At 40.5% G+C, this 20,825-nt stretch overlaps 1 pseudogene; it reads left to right on the forward strand.

Moving 5' to 3' along the window:
• Nucleotides 1–4,240: 4,240 nt before the first annotated feature.
• LOC114692726 overlaps nt 4,241–20,825 on the forward strand; it is a 32,954-nt pseudogene continuing 16,369 nt past the window's right edge.

The following is a 20,825-nucleotide window of genomic DNA, read 5'->3' on the forward strand; positions in this document are numbered from 1 at the left end:
GTGGGGCAGGTTCCTTCACGTGCTCCAGTAGATGGGTGGATGTTGGACCAGGGCAAATTATAACCCTGGTTCTGGGCCTGGGCAGCTGCAGAGTTGGTCTACTCGCAAGTTCTCCCCTGTCCTCACGACCAGGGTAAGCTCTCTAGCACTGCCCCCTTCCCCCCATTCACCTTTTTCAGCAACAAGTGAAGGATGTGGCCAGTTCTCCTGCTTTCATGCCCTCAGGGTTAGCTCTCCCACACTTCCAACCTCAGGACCAGAGTACTGTAAATCTTAATGGTGAAGAAAAAGTACAGTTGTGCTGAAATAGTGAATCTCATGCATTAGGAAATAACAGAATTTGATTTAAGATATACTACAGCAGCACTAACTCGTCTTTCAAAATCTTTTCTTTAAGCCACACAACTCCATTTTGCTTATCATGATTAAAGGGCCTTCTAGTAATGGGTCACTTTACATACTAGGAACACATGATCCAGGCTCATCCAGTAGAAGGGTCTATTATCTAGTTAATAGTGGTTAATAAATAAACACACTAGCCCATTCAGACCAACCGAGCTCTTTTTGAGAATCATCTACTTGTGCTAAAAGGAAAGATTTTGTTTTGCTTTATAAGAGTGCTAGGACATATGAGCTACAGCTCCTCACGAATGTGTCTGTAGGCTTAGGGGGAAGCTACTCTATGTAAAAGACCTCACTGCATAAGAGGCAATACCATAGGCAAAAGAGAGCAAAGTCTGTCTCCACGAAGAGCTGTTGACCCTGCTCCATTGTGTGCTTTGTTCTTAGAACAAGTATGCCAAAGAGTTATGCTCAAAGTAATATAAGGAGAAAACGGGTATTCAGGAGATTGGAATACTTAGCCCAAGTCTCTGAGAACCAGAGTCCTTCAGCTTATCCTACAGTTCTATAAAATACATAACAGTGCACCAGTTCCATCAGCCAATTCATATGCTAACCTTCATAGCTGGTTTAACTTGAATTTTCTTTATTTACCACATTGCAGAATGCTCTAAGACAGATCATTTCACTTCACAGAGAATTGTGGTGTCTGTTTGATGGATGAGGAAACAAAGAGGTTAAGGATTTGTCTACTTACAAGTGGAACAGAATTCTCAAAAACAGAGTTTAAAATTTAAGAGTTCTACTTAGGAAAGGAGTCAGTGGATTTTCCTCAGGCTATACTATATCATGTCTATTGTCTCCAGATTCAGGGTAGGCTTTCAATGGGCTTTCATTTCCACCCACTTGTTGCTAATTAGAACTATTTCCTCTTCCTCTCTACTGTGTGAAATTCACTGTTGGGGACCTTTTGTATTTACCAATGTTTTCTGCTAGTCAATATTAAGCACTTACTATGCACCAGGAACTATACTCAATAATGAGTTTGTATTATATGATTTAATCCTCAGCAAATACTTGTAAAGTAAAAAGTATAATCATTTCGGTTTGATATCTGAATAAAAAGATTCAAGGTGAGATTATAGAGTTTGCCTAGATTATAATTGAAGGGTCCAGGAATATAGAAATATAAAATTATAAACCAAAAAAATAACAGCTGACAGTCAACAGCTCTAAAGGCTAACTTTTTAACAGTGGCTCTCTGCTTACAGCCAGCTCCTCTGTCCACAGCCAGCGGTTAACTTTTAACCCCCTTGTCCCTTATAGCCAGCAACTGCCTGGACCAAAGTTAACTTTTAATAGCTGTTTCTACATGACTTCTAGCATGCACCCATGCCTGATGCTTTCCTCCTTGCTATAAAAAGGGGCCCAAAACCTGCCTCTATTGTCACAGCCTCAGAATCCGGAACACCTGCTGTGGTCTCAGCTAGCTGATAAGCTTTTGTGCCCCACAGTGATTCCCTGCCCTCTTTTGGTTTTTTTCTGTAATAAAGTTTGCTTCTGGTTTAATAGACTCTGGTTGTCTGCTCCCCATTATTGCATGACCCCAGACCCAACAATAATGTTGATAAATCGAAGAGTGTGGATTCACACATTTGGACTGTGTTGGTTAAGCTGCAGCACTGCCCCTCATGGCTGGTCGCTGGCTGCGGTGACCATGCTGGCAGAGCAGCGTGCTGATTAAAAGAATCATACCCATGGTTACCTTTTTAGAGCTTTATTGGGGGGGGGAACAGAGAGAGAGAGAGAAAGAGAGACAGAGACAGAGAGAGACAAAGGAAGAGAGAGAGACAGACAGACAGAGAGAAAGGGGTGAGGGAGAGAGGGGAGCCAATGGGGGGGGAGCAGAAAGGAGAGGGGACAGAGGGGCCACAGAGGGCCCACCCTCTTTTTAGGCTGGGAAGCCGGCAAAGGCTGATGACGTAATTAAGGATCAAATCCTTACATCCCAGACTTTCCTTTATTATAAAAAAGCAGGTAGATGGGACTAAGGGTGTCGTTCCTCTCAAAAACTGCTTCCAGCTGACTCTTGGACATCAGTTGGCTCTGGGGGAATGGAGAAGGGGAGTTTTCCGAGGTAGACAGGCATTGTGGAATGCTATCTGTCACCTGTTTGCTCTGGAGATATGTATCCCTCTTGGCTGTGGCTGGGAACTTTTTGTTTGACAAGATGACACAGAAAACTGGTGACATAGAAAAAAACTTAAGAGAGATAAAAGAATCATTATTATTTTATGTTGACATTTATCTGAGGTAGATCTGGCCTGTCCCTATGGATTTTGAAACATGTTTAGCTTTATCAGAGACAGGTTATTTTAAAGCACTGGTTTCCTTTACTAGTTCAACATCTAGGAGACAGGTAATCAATTGTTAAAAGCATCTCATAGTAATAGATGTTTACATTAAAGTCTTTTTGTAGCGCCCAGATGCTTTTGGGTCTGGGAGTGTAAATACCTTTTAGCTGTTACAGCTTCTTATTTGATGATCTCTGGACTCCAGTTCTGTGGTGGTCCTGTACCATTAGCTGAACAGTGAGTTAGAACAGGGAACTGGGAAGAGAAAAGCTTATGGTACATGATAATTTATTTTTTTTTGGAATTAGGGACAAGGCAAAGATCAGGGCCCTGTCTGTGTGCATGTGAGAAACACAGGCAGTGGATCTGGAGTGAAGCAATGAGCTCTTATTTTAGGTAGAAATCTTTTTTATTAAGTAACTCTGAAAGTGCAATTAAATCAGGTGAGGTGGTAAGGCTATCCTCTGTACCCGACAATAAAGGAGAGGTGGCATCCCAAAACTCCCAGGACTGAGTCAGTGGCTCTGGTGTCCAGAAGGAAAGAAACGGATTCCTTCCCTCCTGCGTTCCGGGTTCCCTGCCATGTCTGTAGCCAAGCCTAGGTCTGCTGGAGGTCTTAGCTTGATGTTTCCATGCATCTTGGTGCCTGGGGGCAGCCAGCTGACTCTGTCTTTCTAGGTGGCACTTTTAACAAGGCTGTTGATGGCCTGGCAGGGCATTTGCTAGCCTGTGGCCTTTTTCTCACTTAAAACGGGACCCAACAGCTTTTAGGAGTCAGCAAGTGCCAGCACTTGGCAATTTTGTTTTTGGGCTTTTATCTCTTCCCTGGCACACCTTAAATGCCATAGATGACTCTTTTGCCCATGGGGTCAGGAGCTTTGCTCTCCAGATGCTTAAGTTTTAGTCGGGGAGGTCTGGGGAACAAGAGACAAATTTTACTCTATGTCCTGAATTTTTTTTCCTTGATGATTGATGGCTTAAGGACAGCTTTTGGTAGATCTGCCAGTAGGCAGACTATAAACTGATCCTTTTGGAAGACTTGTCTGAGGCTATAAGCTGATTTTTTTGCTCAAGAGCCATCCTGACTATTGTAAACTTATTTGTATGGATCTTAGCGGCTTCCAGACCTGTCTGTGTTTCTCAAGGCAGTTTGAGAATGAGTGGGTGGAGTAGTTAAGGTGAGTTAGGGCGAGTTGTAGAAACCGCCCAAGCCCAACCACTTAAGCCCGCACACTGCCGCCAGATGTCAGATGGAAAAGGTTGCACATGGAGACGCAGAAGGGGGAAGGACAAAGGTTTAGTTAGAATTTTAGTAGAAAGCTTGGACATAAAGTAACTCTTATTTGCCCTTTCGCTGGCAGAAGTTCCCGAAACTTTGTTACGTGGCCAGGTTTACGCTGTTATGAGGCCAGGTTCACTGGTGCCCACCCCTATCCACCAATGTATCCGACCCTTTGTCCCATGACTGTAGCAGAGAGAAAAAAAAATTAAAATAACAAACCGGGATCAGACTACAATCTTGGGCGTCCCCAAAGAGTGAAGACATGAATCAGCTCAACTTCGCCATCCTCTTCCTCAAGGTATGCAAAGGGTTGCAGCTGCACTGCAGTTGGTCCACCTGGTAGATCAAGACAGCATTTACTTTCTCATCAGAAACAAAAATGTGCCATTGCAAGCAGCCCGAGGACAACCCCCTTGGGTGTCCTTCACAAAGAATATAGCTCAGACTACAGCCATGAGAACAGCGCACTTACTGTGGTGAAGAATCATGGCGGTAGCGGTGGGGGTCCAGCGGAGGCCTTGCAGTCTCGCTGGATGGGGGAGGAGGCAGCAGCAGTCAGCAGGTCCTTGGTGGAGTATCCGAGTCATGGCACCAATGTTGATTAAGCCGTGGCGCTGCCCTTCATGGCTGGTCGCCACCTGCGGAGACCATGCCAGCAGAGCAGAATGCTGATTAAAAGAATCATAGCCATGGTTACCTTTTTAGAGCTTTATTGGGGGGGAGAAACAGAGAGAGAGAGAGAGAGAGAGAGAGAGAGAGAGAGAGAGAGAGAGAGAGAGTGAGAGAGAGAGAGAGAGAGAGAGAGAGAGAGAGAGAGAGAGAGAGAGAAAGGGGTGAGGGAGAGAGGGGGCCGACGGGGGGGGGGGGACAGAGAGGCCACAGAGGGCCCACCCTCCTTTTAGGCTGGGAAGCCAGTGAAGGCTGATGATGTAATTAAGGATCAAATCCTTACAGACTGTTCCTTTGCCTACATACTTACATATATGTAGTAGTAAGATGGTCCTCTGGAAACGCCTGCATGCATTTTATATTACCTATGTAGTTAGGTGATGATAGTAGTTGGCGTTGGTTGGTGTCGGGTGCTGGTTACTGAGGGGAAAGGTCGAAGTGCATGGCAGAACCCAATGTTAGTTTTTAGAGCTTTATTAGGAGGGAAAGGGGGGAGAGAGAGCCAGGCCTGGGGGAGGGAGCAGAGTGGGAACAGAGAGAGAACAGAAAGAAAACACACACACACACACACACACACACACACACACACAGAGTGTGTGGGGTCTGTGTCCAGCTTTTTAAGGCACAGATTGCATGACCACATAGTCGCCAGAGCCTGCTGATGATGTAAGATGCCAGACCCGGAGAAGTAAGGGTAGGATCCCAACAGGTGACCTTTTTAGTCCCAATTCCCATGTCTTGTATCTGTATCTCTTGTTGAATAATTTCAGCAGCTCCTGTATGTATGTGATCTGGTTCTCATTCATACTTCCTACTTTGCTTTCAAACATTATACATATTACCAATGTGACTAAATTTTATCTGCCCAGATAATATTTTAAGCACTTGCTTCCATGAGTTCACAATATGAAAAAGGTGGGTCAGTTTGATCATAAAAAATAAGTTTTGGTAAAATGAAAAATAGAAAAGTAAGATTTGAGATGCAACAATTGTGGACACCACCCAGAAGAACTCAATGATTGGTCTGTCTTCCATGTCTATACCATGAATGAATCTTTTTTCTCCTTAATTTAGTCAAGTTATGATTCTTAGCTATTCCAGTGATTTTTATCTTGAGTTCTATATCTAAGTTTTAGCTAAAATATGGTAAGACACACACTTGATATCCGAACTGCCAACAAATAAAAAATATTTTCCTGAAGCATCAATACAGGTAGAACTATTTGATAGCTAGTAGGCATCAAAGTAATAGCAAAAGCAGTGTCAACTCTACAGCACTGACTTTAATAGCTTGTCTGTTGCTTGGGGGCAAGTTATTCTCAGCTTTAGTATGTATGGTTAATGGTTCCTACCAAGATGTTTTTATTTGGAACACTTTGGTGACAATAAAGGGTTTACTGGGATTGAATGACTCCATATTTGGTCATGTTCTAGAAACATTGTAAAGTCAATGAGCTGGGAATGAACACGAAGAATTTTCTGTCACTCAATCTCCTTTACAACTGGTAATAAGTATAGACCAAGGAAGCTATGAGAATTGTTTGACTTCTAAAGTCTGTTCTCTGAATTCCCTCTCTCATTGTAGGATAGCTATTTATTGCTTCCTACTTTTTTGTTGTTGTTTTTGTTTTTTTTTAATTAAGAAATTTTTTATTCATTCCACATACCAACCACAGATCTCCCCCCTCCAGTCCATCCCCCATCCCCTCCTCTGAAAAGGTATGTCCTCCCATGGGGAGTCAGCAAAGCCCAGCACATTCAGCTGAGGCAGGTCCAAGCCACTCCCCCTACACCAAGGCTGTGCAAGGTGTCCCATCACAGGAAATGGGCTCCAAAAAGCCAGTTCATGAATCAGGGATAGATACCCTATTCCTGTGGTGATATATTGTATCCCCCAATATATTGTGCATCCTAATAAACTTATCTGGGGTCAGAGGATAGAACAGCCACTAGATAGACACAGAGGCCAGAAAATGGTGGCACTCACACCTTTAATCCTAGCATTTCAGAGGCAGAAATCCCTCTGGATCTCTGTGAGTTCAAGGCCACACTGGAAACAGCCAGGCGTGGTAACAAGAACCTTTAATCCTAGGAAGTGATGCAGAAAGCAGAAAGGTATATAAGGCATGAAAACCAGGAACTAGGGTCGGTTAAGCTTTTAAGCTTTTGAGCAACAGTTCAGCTGAGATTCATTCAGAAGAGGACACAGAGGTTTCCAGTTTGAGGAAACAGGATCAGCTGAGGAATTGGAGAGGTGAGGAAGCTGTGGCTTGTTATGCTTCTTTGATCTTCCAGCGTTGACCTCAGTACCTGGCTCCAGGTTTGTTTTTATTAATAAGACCCTTTAAGATCCATGCTACATATTCCCACTGTCAGGGGCCCCTCAAACAGACCAAGCTACACAACTGTCTTGCCCATGCAGAGGGCCCAGTCCAGTCCCATGCAGATTCCACAGCTGTCGGATCAAAGTTCATAAGTTCAGTTGTATCTGTAAGTTTCCCCCTCATGGTCTTGATGCCCATTGCTCATAGAATCCTTCTTCCCTCTCTTCAACTGGACTTCCGGAGCTTGACTTGGTGCTTGGCCATGGCTCTCTGCATCTGTTTCTATCAGTTACTGGGTGAAGGCTCTATGATATAGAGCATTCACCAATCTGATCACCGGGGTAGGCCCGCTCAGGCACCCCCTCCACCACTGCTAGTAGTTTAAGCTGGGGTCATCCCTGTGGATTCCTGGGAACTTCCCTTGCACTAGGTTTCTCCCTATCCCCATGATGTCTCTTTCTATCAAGATATCTCCCTCACTGCTCTCCCACTCTGTCCCTGTTCTGGCTTGACTATCCCATTCCCCCATGCTCCCATCCGACATCCCCTCCCATTGTCCGCCTCACCTCCATTTTACTCAGAAGATCTCATCTATTTCCCCTTCCCAGGGTGATCCATGTGTCCCTCTTAGGGTCCTCCTGTTACCTAGCTTCTCTGGAGCTATGAGTTGTACTCTGGTTATGCTTTGATTTACATCCAGTATCAACTTATAAGTGAGTACATACCATGTTTGTCTTTCTGAGTCTAGGTTACCTCACTCAGGATGATATTTTCTAGTTCCATCCATGTGCCTGCAAATTTCATGATGTCATTTTTTTTTCTGCTGAGTAGTACTCCATTGTGTATATGTTCCACATTTTCTTCAACCATTCTTCAGTTGAGGGGTATCTATGTTGTTTCCATGGTCTGGCTATTACAAATAATGCTGCTATGAACATAGTTGAGCATGTGTCATTGTGGTATGATTGAACATTCCTTAGGTATATGCCAAGAGTGGTATCATTGGGTTTTGGGGTAGATTGATACCCAATTTTCTGAGAAACCGCCATATTGATTTTCAAAGTAGCTGTACAAGTTTGAACTCCCACCAAAAGTGGAGGAGTGTTCCCCTTGTTCCATATCCTCTCCAACATAAGCTGTTGTCAATGTTTTTGAACTTAGCCATTCTGACAGGCGTAAGATGGTATCTCAGATACATTTTGATTTGCATTTCCCTGATGACTAAGGTTGTTGAACAATTCCTTAAATGTCTTTCAGCCATTTGAGATTCTTCTGTTGAGAATTCTCTGTTCAGCTCTGTAGCCCATTTTTTAATTGGATTGTTTGGTATTCTGATGTCTAGTTTCTTGAGTTCTTTATATATTTTGGAAATCAGTTGCTTCCTACTTTTTAAAGTATTCTCAACAGGTAACCCTGGCCAGCTTCAAATGCATGCTCCTGCAGAGTGTTGGGATCATAAACATATACCACAACACCTGGATAAGATACCTATTTTACTTTATTCTAGAACACCTATTTCTATCTCGAAAGTCCTACAACTTACAGAAAATCATCATTTCTAGGTTTATCATCTGTAGTGGGTAGCCATTCCAGCTTTGATCTGGAAGTTCCAAACCACACTGAGGCTTCGGTAACTGTCACACATACAAGTGGGGGCAGAGAGAGGATCCTGAAGACCCAAGATCCAGATGCATTGGTTCTCTTGGTTCCTGGACCCTGGACGCTGGAGGTAGACCGAACAGAGTTCTCCAGAGAACACAGCCGGACTGTTCTATACCTTTCCCAGACCCTGTAACATATCCCTTCACTTGTAAGTTACCCCACAAAATAAAACTCCCTTTTATCTACATGGAATGGCCTTAATAATTTCACCAATAACATTGCTCACATACTCTATTTCTCATTTGCCCTGCAATATGACCATCGTTTGCTTCTCTAACCTGAGCTCCAAGTCAATGCCTGCATTTTCTCTGATTCCTAAGTTCTCCTCACAGACTCAGTGATCTCTGCACTACAAAGGTAACTTTTAAAGAAAGAATTATTCATCCAGCATAAGAACTAAACATTGACTCTCCCTGAAACATGTACATAATTTCCTTCCCTTATTTTCTGCCCTATTCGTCTTACACACATTTGTTATGTCGTTCTCCACATTTCCATAACTTCCTACTATGATGCTTTCAAGTTATTACAAGTTGTGCTGAAAGTACCATTCCAAAGAAAAGTAAGATAATGCAGACTTTCTATAATCATGTAATTCAGTGTGGAATTTGTGATAATAATAATGAAAGTGGAAATAAAACTTGAACAGAATCAAACTCAAAGGTCTGAAGGACAGAAGACTTGGGGTGGGTATTCACTTATTCTAGGAAGACATACCCAGATATTACACTAGCCTGTTAAAATTACAAATTGGTAAGATGATGAGAGTGGGCTACCATGAGAACAGCAAATCCCTAAAGACTGCGTGCATGGGGGGAATACTCTGGTTGTAGACTGCTTCGATGAACCACCCCTTTCATACCTCCAGCACTCATAGGTATGATCAGAGAGATTTCTGAGAAAGCTTTTAAATATATGAGCTGTGGGAGAAAACAATAGCTGTAGCCAAAATGTCAGCCTGTCACCATCACTGTTTCCCTTTTAAGACAAAAGCCTTATCTAAAAGAGGAAAACAGAAAAAACAAAACAAAACTGTGAACTGCATCTGGGGAAAGCAAAAGGAAAAAGACCAAGCAGAATCTCTGGGAGAGAGACAGGATGGACTCTACAGATGCACAGATAGAGTCACATAACCCATAAAGCTTCATAAAAATAAAGAACAGTCTTCTCTACAACTACCCACCTTCAAGAGAAAGCATCAGGTGAAAACAACTGTGGAATGTTTGTGATGGGGAAAATAGAAGAGGGACCACGGGGCACAGTGCAAAAGGAAAACCTAAAACCAACAGAGAGAGCACACATTAAGAAACTAACTTTTGGCATACCAGCCTACCCCTCAACACTCCCCAAACTGCAGAGGAATCCTTGGAGTAATTGAATGCCTCACAGGACTGAACCTACGTGAAACAACAAACCATCAGTACTCTTCCTGAAGAGTATATTTCCCAAAGGAAAGTTATTTTGCCCCAAGAATAAGAAATATTTCTCTCAGTGTATACTCCTTGTAATCAATCAAAGATAAGGAAATATTAAGGTAGATATCAAGGGCTATGCAGGCAGGCAAGCAGACAGAGCTCTATGAGCTTGAGGCCAACCTGGTATGCATAATGAGTTCCAGAGTAGCTAGGGCTACATAGGTAGTCCAAAAACCAAAAATAAAAGACATGAAAAGAAACTTCTTTGCCATCTAGGAACTGCACAACACCATGTGTATTCCACCTAAGTGGTCAGTGGCTTGAGACCTCTGAATTTGTCACCAGCTCTCTGATCTACCACAGGGATCATATATGCAAGGATAGAGGTCATGGGGCCATTGCATATGCCTTTTAATTCCCCACCTAAGCCTTGCAGATCCCAAAGATAAGGTCAGAGGCCATGATACCCTTGTACTATCTCCAGATCCCTTGGTGAAACATGTGTTCCATTCAGTCTGTGAGATTAGGGTCTTTTCTACCCCTAAGCCTCCTCCCATAACTCTTTACCACACTGGCCAGACCATTCTAATAAGGTCAGGGGCCACAAATACTCCAGCTAAACCAGAACCACCTCAGCTATCCCATCCATAAATCAGTACCAAGTGTCTCCACCAAAGAATGTCAAGGAACACCTAGCTGAAACAAGACTGGTTAAGCTGAGTGCTCTAGTTTTTGCTTTTATGTTGCTGTGATAAGCATCATTACTACAAACAATTTGGTGAAAAAGGGGTTTGTTTTATATTTCTATGTCATAATCCATCACTGAGAAAAATCAATGTAGGAACCTGGAGGTGGGGATCATGGAGAAGACTGCTTACTGGCTCACTCCTGTCTAACTCAGTTTTCTTTCTTATACAATCCAAGCCCACAAGCCTAGTGATGGTAGGAAGGTTGTGCCCACCCACATCAATCATCAATTAAGAATATTTTCAGCAGGTTAATCTGGTGGAGGCAATTCCAACTAAGGCTGCCTCTTTGCAAGTGATTCTAGTTTGTGTCAAGTTGACAATAAAGACTAACAAGTACATTGAGGAAACATCAAGCAGCTGCCGAAACATCAGTCAGCACAGAGGTCCGGTGTAGCTGGAGAGTTTTTCCGCCTTGCCCACAGTCAGGACAAATCTCTGTCACCCGCCAGTCCCACAGCCTCTCAGACCCAACCAAGTAAACACAGAGACTTATATAGCTTACAAACTGTATGGCCGTGGCAGGCTTCTTGCTAACTGTTCCTTTACCTTAAATTAATCCATTTCCATAAATCTATATCTTGCCATTCCATATATCTATACCTTGCCACGTGGCTTGTGGCTCCTGGCACCTTCACATGCTTTTTGTCATGGCGGTGGCTGCAGCCTCTCTGGTCATTGCGGCGGCTGCAGCATCTCTCTGCCTCAGCCTTCTTTTATTTCTCCTCTCTGCTAGTCCCGCCTATCTTTCCTGCCTAGCCACGGCCGATCAGGTTTTATTTATTAACCAATCAGAACAACTTGACATACAGACCATCCCCCAGCACAGCCAAGTGCAGACCATCTCAAACACCTGCACTCAGGCCCATGGTCCTAATCATCCTCTATACGGACCTGCTGGGTAACGCCACAAGGAACCCAAGAAGGGCTCCCACAGGACATACAAATCATCCCACAGCAGTCCGGAGATATTTAGCCGATGAACTAACCCCAGTTGCACAAATCTCAACACAAAATCAGAAGTACGTAAAACCCAAGACAGGCACTGAGGACATGGCTCAGCGAGTAAAGTGCTTGCCATATAATCATGAGGACCCAAACTTGAATCCCTAGAGCACACACAAAGCTGGATATAGGAGTGATCAGCTGTCATCCAAGGACTCCTTAGCTGATATGGGATGCAGAAACCAGAGACACACCAGAATCTAATGGGCCAGCTAGCATGATATACACAGTGAAAAAAACCAAGGAGATTGGGTCTCAAACAGGACAGAAAATGAGGACCAAGACCTAAGGTGGTCCTCTGATGCCCACATGTACACCATGGCAGGGGTGTACCCACAATGACACAAACACATCACACACACACACACACACACACACACACACACACACACACCAAAGAAAATAAAAAAAAGTCATACTAATATGTCTTTCCCCAAAACTACCAATCTCACAGTAAGGGCACCTAAACAAAGAAATTTAGATTTAGACAAAGAACTCTGAATCCCAATTATAAATGTGTTAAAAATTCAAAGAAGAAATGAAAAAAAAACCCTCCTGAAAGAATTCCAGGGAAACACAAACAGTTGAATGAATTAAGGAAGTCAGTTCAAGAAATGAAGATATAATTTAATAAAGGGATAGAAACACTGAAAAAAAAACCAAACTGAAACAATGCTGTAAATGAAAAATCAGTAACTAAAATTAAAGCTCAGTGTAAAGTCTCACACATAGAATGGACCTTTTGGAGGACAGAATATTAGGACTTAAAGCCAAAGTAGAGGGATCTGATCCTTCAGTTAAGATCAATAATAAACTCCAAAAAACTACAAAAGTGGTATATGTAATATCTTTGGGATATCACACAAAAAAAAACTATAAATTATAAGCAAAGAAGAAGAATTCCATTCGAAAGACAGAAAATAAAGTCATAGGAGAAAATTGCTCAAATCTGGGGAGAGTGACATTCGTCCAAGAACAAAAGGTCCACAAAATACACTAATAGACAAAACAAAAAAAGGAACTTTTGTGGTGTGCCATAGTTTAAAAGCTAAATATAGGGAACAAATAAAGCATATTGAACACTGTAGGAGAAAAATATCTCAAGTTACATATAATGACAGGCTCATCAAAATAACAGCTGGTATTTCATTGAGAATTTTTAAAGCCAGAGAGCTTGGAAAGATATACTTCAAGTACTGAAATATCGTAGCTGTCAATTCAAACTAGTAAAACTAATAGAAAAAAAAAGAAAAAAATTTCATGATAAAAACATGAAAAGAGAATTTATACCTACCAAGCCAGTTTTACAGAGAATTCTTAAAAGAATACTTTGGACTGAAGATCATAATGAAGAACTGTCTTAATTAGGTTTTCTATTGCTATGATGAAATATCATGACTAAAGCAATTTGAGGAGGAAAGTGTTTGTTTGGTTTATATACCACAGTCCAGTGAGAGAAGCCAAGGAAAGAACTCAAAACAGGCAGGAACCTGGACGCAGGAACCTGGACGCAGGAGCTGAGGCAGAGGTCATGGAGGAGTGCTGTTTACTGGCTTGCTCCTAGTGCCTTGCTCAGCTCCCTTTTTTTTTTTTACAAAATCTGGGACTACTAGTCCAGGGGTGGCCCCACCCAAAATGGGCTGGCCCCCCCCTCCATCAATGTTACTTAAGAAAATGCTCTACAGGCTTGCCTACAGCCTGCTCTTATGCAGACATCTTCTGCTAGAAGAAAACAATATATAGGCATGAATAAGGACTCTCTGTATAGGACTCTAATAACAAGACCAAAAACCAACAAATAAGGATTTATGAAATTAAACAGCTCCTGTGCACCAAAGGAAAATGTCCTTCAAATGCAGAAGTAGCCTACATATTAGGAGAAAACTCTTTGCCAGCTAAATATCTAATAAAATATTAAAATGTGGGATACACAAGGAACTGAAAAACTAAAGATAGATACTTACAAGACTCATAATACATCACAGAAAACTGCATAGACAGAATGTAAGAACTAAAAGATAGAAAGAAATATAAAAGGCTGTCTTCTGGACAAAACATGGTGGTCATTTTCACAAAATCATAGCAGCTTTAGTTACTTGCACAAGACCTGACTAAGACTGAGCTCTTCAGCCTTCCATTACTGATAAAGGAAGTATCTGGAAAGAAAGCCTTATACTTCAGTAAAGATCAATTTAATTGCTGCTAGAGAGAAGGAGTCATTTCTACCAGTTTTATAGCTGTGAATATTTTGTTGATCATGTTCTAATAAATAACTCATTCCTGTTCATGCAACCAACCTTAATTATGATTAGTGCTCACATGCACACACAAAGACACGAAAGTCAAAGAGGACCTTGCTGGGAAGAACAGTTTCAATGGAAGGAGAAGGGGATAAAAGAGTAATGGGGCTCTATATGATCAAAATACATCCTATACGTACACAAAATCATCAAAGAATAAATAATAAATAGAGAGGAATGGGAAGCACAATGGCAGCCAAACTGTGAACATACAAGGCATGCAAATCATTAGACTCACACCAGATTTACGAGAGATGTCTCAATTTCCAGACAAACTTAACTCTTGTATAGAAAAATATCCTAATGGTTGTGAGGTGTGTTTCTTGGAAGCAGCAAAAAGATTGTTTTCTGGTTCAACCTGTCTGCATGTCTTCATTGGGGAAATGGGACCATTAAGTTATTTTTGAAAAAAAATGTTCATCATTTCCTGTCCTTTTGATGCTTTTGTGGTGCTTTGTTAGACCTCTTTTGATTTAATATTCTGGAATTATTTACTTCTTCCTTCTAACTTCATGGGCATGTTTGATCTCTTCAAATTTAAGTAAGTATTCCTTACACTGTCCTCTGTAAAAGCTGCTTAGTGGTCACAAGCTTCTCAAATCTGCTTCTAATCATGGAGAGTTTTTCCTTGTTCTACAAAGTTGACTACAACTTATAGTTATTCTGGGTATAACTGTAAACATTTGGCATCTGTGTATTTTCATAAATTGTAGGACTTAAGTCCAATTCCTCCGGCTTTCACAGTCTCCATTGAAAAGTTGGCTATTATTCTGGTAGGCTTGGTTTTATATGTGACTTGATCTTTCTTTCAGCTTTCAATATCCTTTCCTCCTTCTGTCGTGCTTTGACTATGGTATGAGTTCCTTTTCTCACAGTGGTTGTGACACACGCCCTTGCAAATCCAAGCCAGACCATATCCCAGTGTGAGAGTTGTGCAGGAAGTCCAACAGCTAGCCAATGAGGTATTGGCAATTGTTAGCTGCTGGGAGAGTAAAGCATGTTTTTCTCTAAGATTGTAGCCCAAGATTAGTCTATGCTCCAGTGGAAGGCCACACATCCAAGAATATTTAAACAGTACAAATTGGCCTTTATTGGAGGCTATATATACATATAGTTGTGCAGGTGAGGAAGGGAGTAGGTCTTGGCAGAGCTGGGAGGGATGGGGTGGATATGGTCAAACATGTGGCATAAAATTCTCTGAAAGAGAATGATCCTAACAGCAAAGTGGATAAATTATAGCATTAAATGTATTAATACCACCTATTTTCTTACAAGTTCCAAAGAGAATGGCATTTCATCTGTATTCCATTTTCCTCCAAAATCTACATTTTCTACCTAAACAGAAAGAACTATTAGACAAAGGCTAATTGAAATAAATGCTACAAATACCAGTTCAGCATTCTGCAAGTATAACAAAGCCAAGAAAGGCAAGAGAGATATCTAAACTTTTAAATTATTCATTACATGAATATCCCATTCGAGGATCTAGCCAAGTGAGTCCTCCTGGTACTCCTCTCTGTGCACCATTCCCAGTCTCCAGATCTAGCCTGGGTCCTACATCAAGCACTCCAGCCTAGTCCATACTACCACCACCACAAACCCCCAGGCTTTGGCAAGGTGACACATACTTATCTCAAGCACAGAACCCCTCCTAGTATCTGACATTATCCCTTGCTCACCACTTTTGATCTCTCCATCTAGGTAGGTCCTCCAAATATTAAGCCAGTGTCTAGTCTCATGATTTTACTAGATCCTCTTAGCCTCGAACCACAATCAATATAATCCCCAGATCATGCTCAGGTCCACATCCAATGTTCCAACTTAGTCAATGCTCCCACCATTCCCAACTTCTAGGCTTCCATCAAAAGGTACATCTTGTCCAAAAGCACCCCTCCTACCACCTGACAACATGGGGAGTCTAACTAAGGAGGGGAAAGAAATAAAGAAAGAAAGAGGGAAAGGGTAAAATAGCAGTAAAGATGCCTGAAAAGGTCATAAAGAATCATAATATTAACTAGCTAAAAACACCTATGGTACATGTACATAGATGTATAAATATGCATACATAGTTTAATAGAGGTTTTTTCATCTGACCATCAGCCCAATGCTTCCCTCAAGAGCCATAAACTATCTAAAAATATGCCCACATAGTTTAATAGAGGTTTTCTCATCTAAACATCAGCTCAATGCTTCCCTCAAGAGCCATAAACTACTTAATAAAACCCCCAGTATCAGCCATAAAATACCCACATTTGGTGGGTTGTTGGCCAGAGTTGTACAAGCTCTTGCCCTTGGCTACATCTGAGAGATGGAAGATAAGACACTCCTTGAAAACTAGGTTTTATGGTACTAGAAGGTGTCTTGTAAGCTTCCAAAGAAGGGAAACAGTCAGTAGCCCTACCCAGCTATGAAGCCTATAAACCACAACAACAACCAGGATAATGCAATAACTTTAAGAAGACAGCAGTGGAACACATACCTTGGGATATCCTTCAACTCTATTTGTTCTTAAGGCCCACTCAACAAGAGAGGGAAATCATGCCCAGCACTGAAAAACCAAGCCAACTACCCAGTGCTAATAAAGTGATAAATCTTTGAGGAGAACCTAAAATTACCACTTAATGAAACCAGCATAATAATCCCTAACTATGTTCTAAATATTTGTCCACAGATAAATGTAGTTCTCATCCTTTATCAAGGAAACTTTTCTTTGCAGCAAATGCACAACATTATAGAAATCTACATCGAGTAAAAAGACATACTTGTGGAGCCCAGTCACAGCTGATACATACACAAATTCTTACCTCTCATCAAAGAAGTTTTTCTTTAGAAAAAGTGGAGAACATGACAAAAAACCGCAACTGGAAATAATACAGAGATCTATATATTGTGTGAGCCCAGCTCCAATGGACACATCTATGGAGTGAGTCTTGTACCTAAGGCTCAAAGAACATCACAGAAAGAGGGGGCAGGATGACTGTAAGATCCAAACTAAAAGGAAATCTACCATAAGACTGTAACCTAGAAATAGCTGACTGAATAAGACTTGAACAATGACAATATCGATATAGATATGCTAGCATGGGAGGGGTAAAATCTCATGGGTTCTCAGGTCTGGACTAAGAACTACAAGCAACTAATGGCTGCTGATAGATGGAGAACTAACCTACCCCAGGGATGAGGCCCCTAAAGGAGTATCCAATAAAGGTGGTCAGCCCTGAAATTAAGCACAAACAACAAAAATGGACTCGGGTAAATATCTGTACATATATGTATGTGCATGTATATATATATATACATTATATATAATACAATATATTATATTATATAATGATCATATTGTACAACATATAATTATATTAAATATAAAATATACTATATAATTATGCATATGATAAATGCATACAGTATATGTATGTGCACTCACACACATATATATACAGATATATAAATAAATACATATATATAAATATGAAGCCATCAATTTGGAGGTAGTGGGAGGCAACATAGGACGGTTGGAGGAAGGAAAGGGAAGTGATGACATGATGTTATAATATTTTATTAAAATATACATTTAAAATGTCCATCTTATATAGAAATTAGGTAAATGCAAGTCCAAACAATTTTGAGATTTCATCTTACCCAGTCAGAATGCCAAGATCAACAAATCAACCAGCAACAAATGCTGGTAAAAATGTGGGACTCAAAATAAACTGTTGGTGTAATGTACATGAGTACAATCTTGGAAATCAGTATGGAGAACTTTCAACGAGCTAAAAATAAATCTACTATATGTCCCAGATATATCACACCTTGTCATATGCCCAAAGCACTCAACATCCTACTCCACACATACTTGAATAGCTCATGTTAATTGCCATTCTATTTATAATAGCCAGAAAATGGAAACAACCTAAATGTCCTTCAACTCAGAAATGAATAATGAAAATGGTACAAAAACACAATGGAATACTATTCATTTGTAAAGAAAAATAAAAATATGAAATTTTCAGGTAAATGGATGGAAATGGAAAAGATGATGTTGATTGAGGTCATCTAGACCCAGAAAGACAAATGCCCCACATTCTCTATCTTCTGTGGTTACTATATCCAATTCTTCAGGTGTGCATTTATAATCTGTCAAACATAATCACAGAAATCAGGAATGTGAAAAGGGACCCTGGGACAGGGTCCACTGGAGAGGAAAATGGCAAGGTAAAAGTGAGTTTAAAGGATAAGTGGGAAAAATGAGACAGGGTTTAATTAGAGAGGAAGAGAGAGGTCAATTTCATTTGGCCTGACAATGTTATATAACAAAATCATATAACAAAATCCCAAACACCAAGAATGAGAAAGCCCTTTGGAGTTGTTTGTTGATCAGGGCAATCTGAGAGACGCCCAAAACAACTCAGGCTATTGCTATTGTTCTTGGTTGTCCCTATTGCTGAAGACACCATGTACTTTGAACACAAGACCCAAAGAACACAAGTTGGATCTCACTTTAAAGCCTCTTTTGTGGGACTATCTTTCATGGTAACTGAAGGTGTTATGCAAGCTTCCAAGGTGAAAGAAATCAATAGTCCTATCCAGTTACAATGCTTATGAACCACAATAACACAACCAGAAATAGCACAATGACCCTAAAGGTAAAATAATGGCATTCCTATCTTGGCAATAAACAAGAGTTTTCTAATTTTACTTAAAAGCCTACTCAACAGGAGGGAAATTATGCTTGATCCTAAAAAATTAGCAAATTACCTCAGGCAAGTGAGGTCACAGATCGTAAAGCAGAACTATTATTTTGCTAAACCAGCATAATTCCTAACTTCATTCTAAATATTCGTCTTTATACCCACAGATAAGTTTAACTCTTACTCCTCATTAAAGAGGATTCTCTTTACAACAAATTAAGGCATCACAGAAAACCATAACTGATCAAAACACAGAGAATATGTGATTGTGGGGTGCCTACCCTTAATTTCTACATCTGCAACACAATTCCTGCACATAAGGCTTGGGGGAAAACTGTAGAAAGGATGGCAGAAATACTTTAAGAACCAGAGGACCAGGAAAGCTGCTATAAGAACATGGCTGCTAGAGATGATAGGAAAGGTTTGTCCATGACATCTCAATAATACAGTTGCCTAAACAAGACTTGAAGTACAACACTGATGGACATGCTAAGATGAAAGGGGGAAATGTCATAGGTCTCCACTCATTGACAAAGAACTACAGGTAGCTAAAGAATACTGAGAGCAGGAGAGCAGGAGAAATAGTCTTTAGGGATAAGCCCGCCACCATGGGCTTTCCAATAACAATTAGGTCACCCCTGAAATCATATACATGCCAGTAACATTAAAAGAAGTCGTGTGTGTGTGTGTGTGTGTGTGTGTGTGTGTGTGTGTGTGTGTGTGTAATAGCAATTAAAGAAACAGAGACTATGATTTTTGAGTGGGAGCTTCACGGAGATATTGGAGAGAGAAATTGAGGGGAAAATGATAAAATTATACTCGAATTTTAAAAATAGAGGTAAATAAAGGTTAAGAGACTGTCATAGACTATAGATTGCAGAGACATAACAAATAACTATAATGTTTATCATAACTTGGACGTTGATTGAAGCTAAAATTAAATTAATAAAGAGATTGAAACAAATTGTAATTTGGTTAAGAGTATTGTATCAACATCAATATCTTAGTTTGACTCACAGTATTATGTAATGTTACATATTGATTATAAAAGAATAAAAGTAAAGGTAATATAGGAAAACTTTGCACTATATTTACATATCTATCTTTTGAAAATATAAAAGTATTTCAAATATTATAAGAGCCAGAAAGACGATGTTTTTTAGACATGACAGGGAATTCATACCCATGAAATCTGAATGATATGTCTGCCTAAACAAGACCTGAATAATGACAGCACCAGTTTACATGCCACTGTGAATGGAGAAAATTTCACAAGGTCTCGTCTCTAGATGAAAAGCTCCAGTCAATCACTGGCCTCTGAGAGGAAGAGAATCAATGTTCTTCAGGGATGAACTCCCTGATTGGTTACCACTTCCCAAGTGGTCAGCCTTAAACATATGCATATATGAGCAATACTAAATATACTTAGTAGGTTGTAAATATATAGCACAACTGAAGATGTCATGAATTTGAAGATGACATGGGAGGATTTGAAACATAGGGGGAGGAGTGGAAATGATATAAATACAGTACTTATCAATATATTTTAAAATGAACTAAAAATTGCTTCAAAAGGTTAAAGTTATCAAGAATCAGGTAAAGGGATTGTCATAAGAACAGCACAGGATGCTCTAGCAGAAAATAGGGAATCATGTAAAGTGGGACCATCTAAATAGTGAAGATAATGGACATGAGATCTTCCAATTCCGTAACACATCCCTCCTCTTCCCCATATGCTCTGTCTTCCTTGTTTTCATTAGCCTTCTTCTGAATTGTCCTCCACATTAGGAGTTCTTACCTCCTATAACTGAGTTTATGCTATCAGGCTAATCAATCATAAATGATTTTTTGTGAGGACACACATCCAAAAGAACATTCCCATCTACACCAATGAATGATCACTTTGTCTTACATTACAAAAGTGTAACTTCCAATGGCTGACTTAAAGCCATCATCATCATCCTCTTTTTAATAATGTGTATATAATCAACAATGGCACTTTTTTCTGTCTAAGAATAATTAGCCATGGTGCCTG

The sequence above is a fragment of the Peromyscus leucopus genome, chromosome 4, assembly GCF_004664715.2.
Source record: "Peromyscus leucopus breed LL Stock chromosome 4, UCI_PerLeu_2.1, whole genome shotgun sequence".
Classification (NCBI taxonomy): Eukaryota; Metazoa; Chordata; class Mammalia; order Rodentia; family Cricetidae; genus Peromyscus; species Peromyscus leucopus.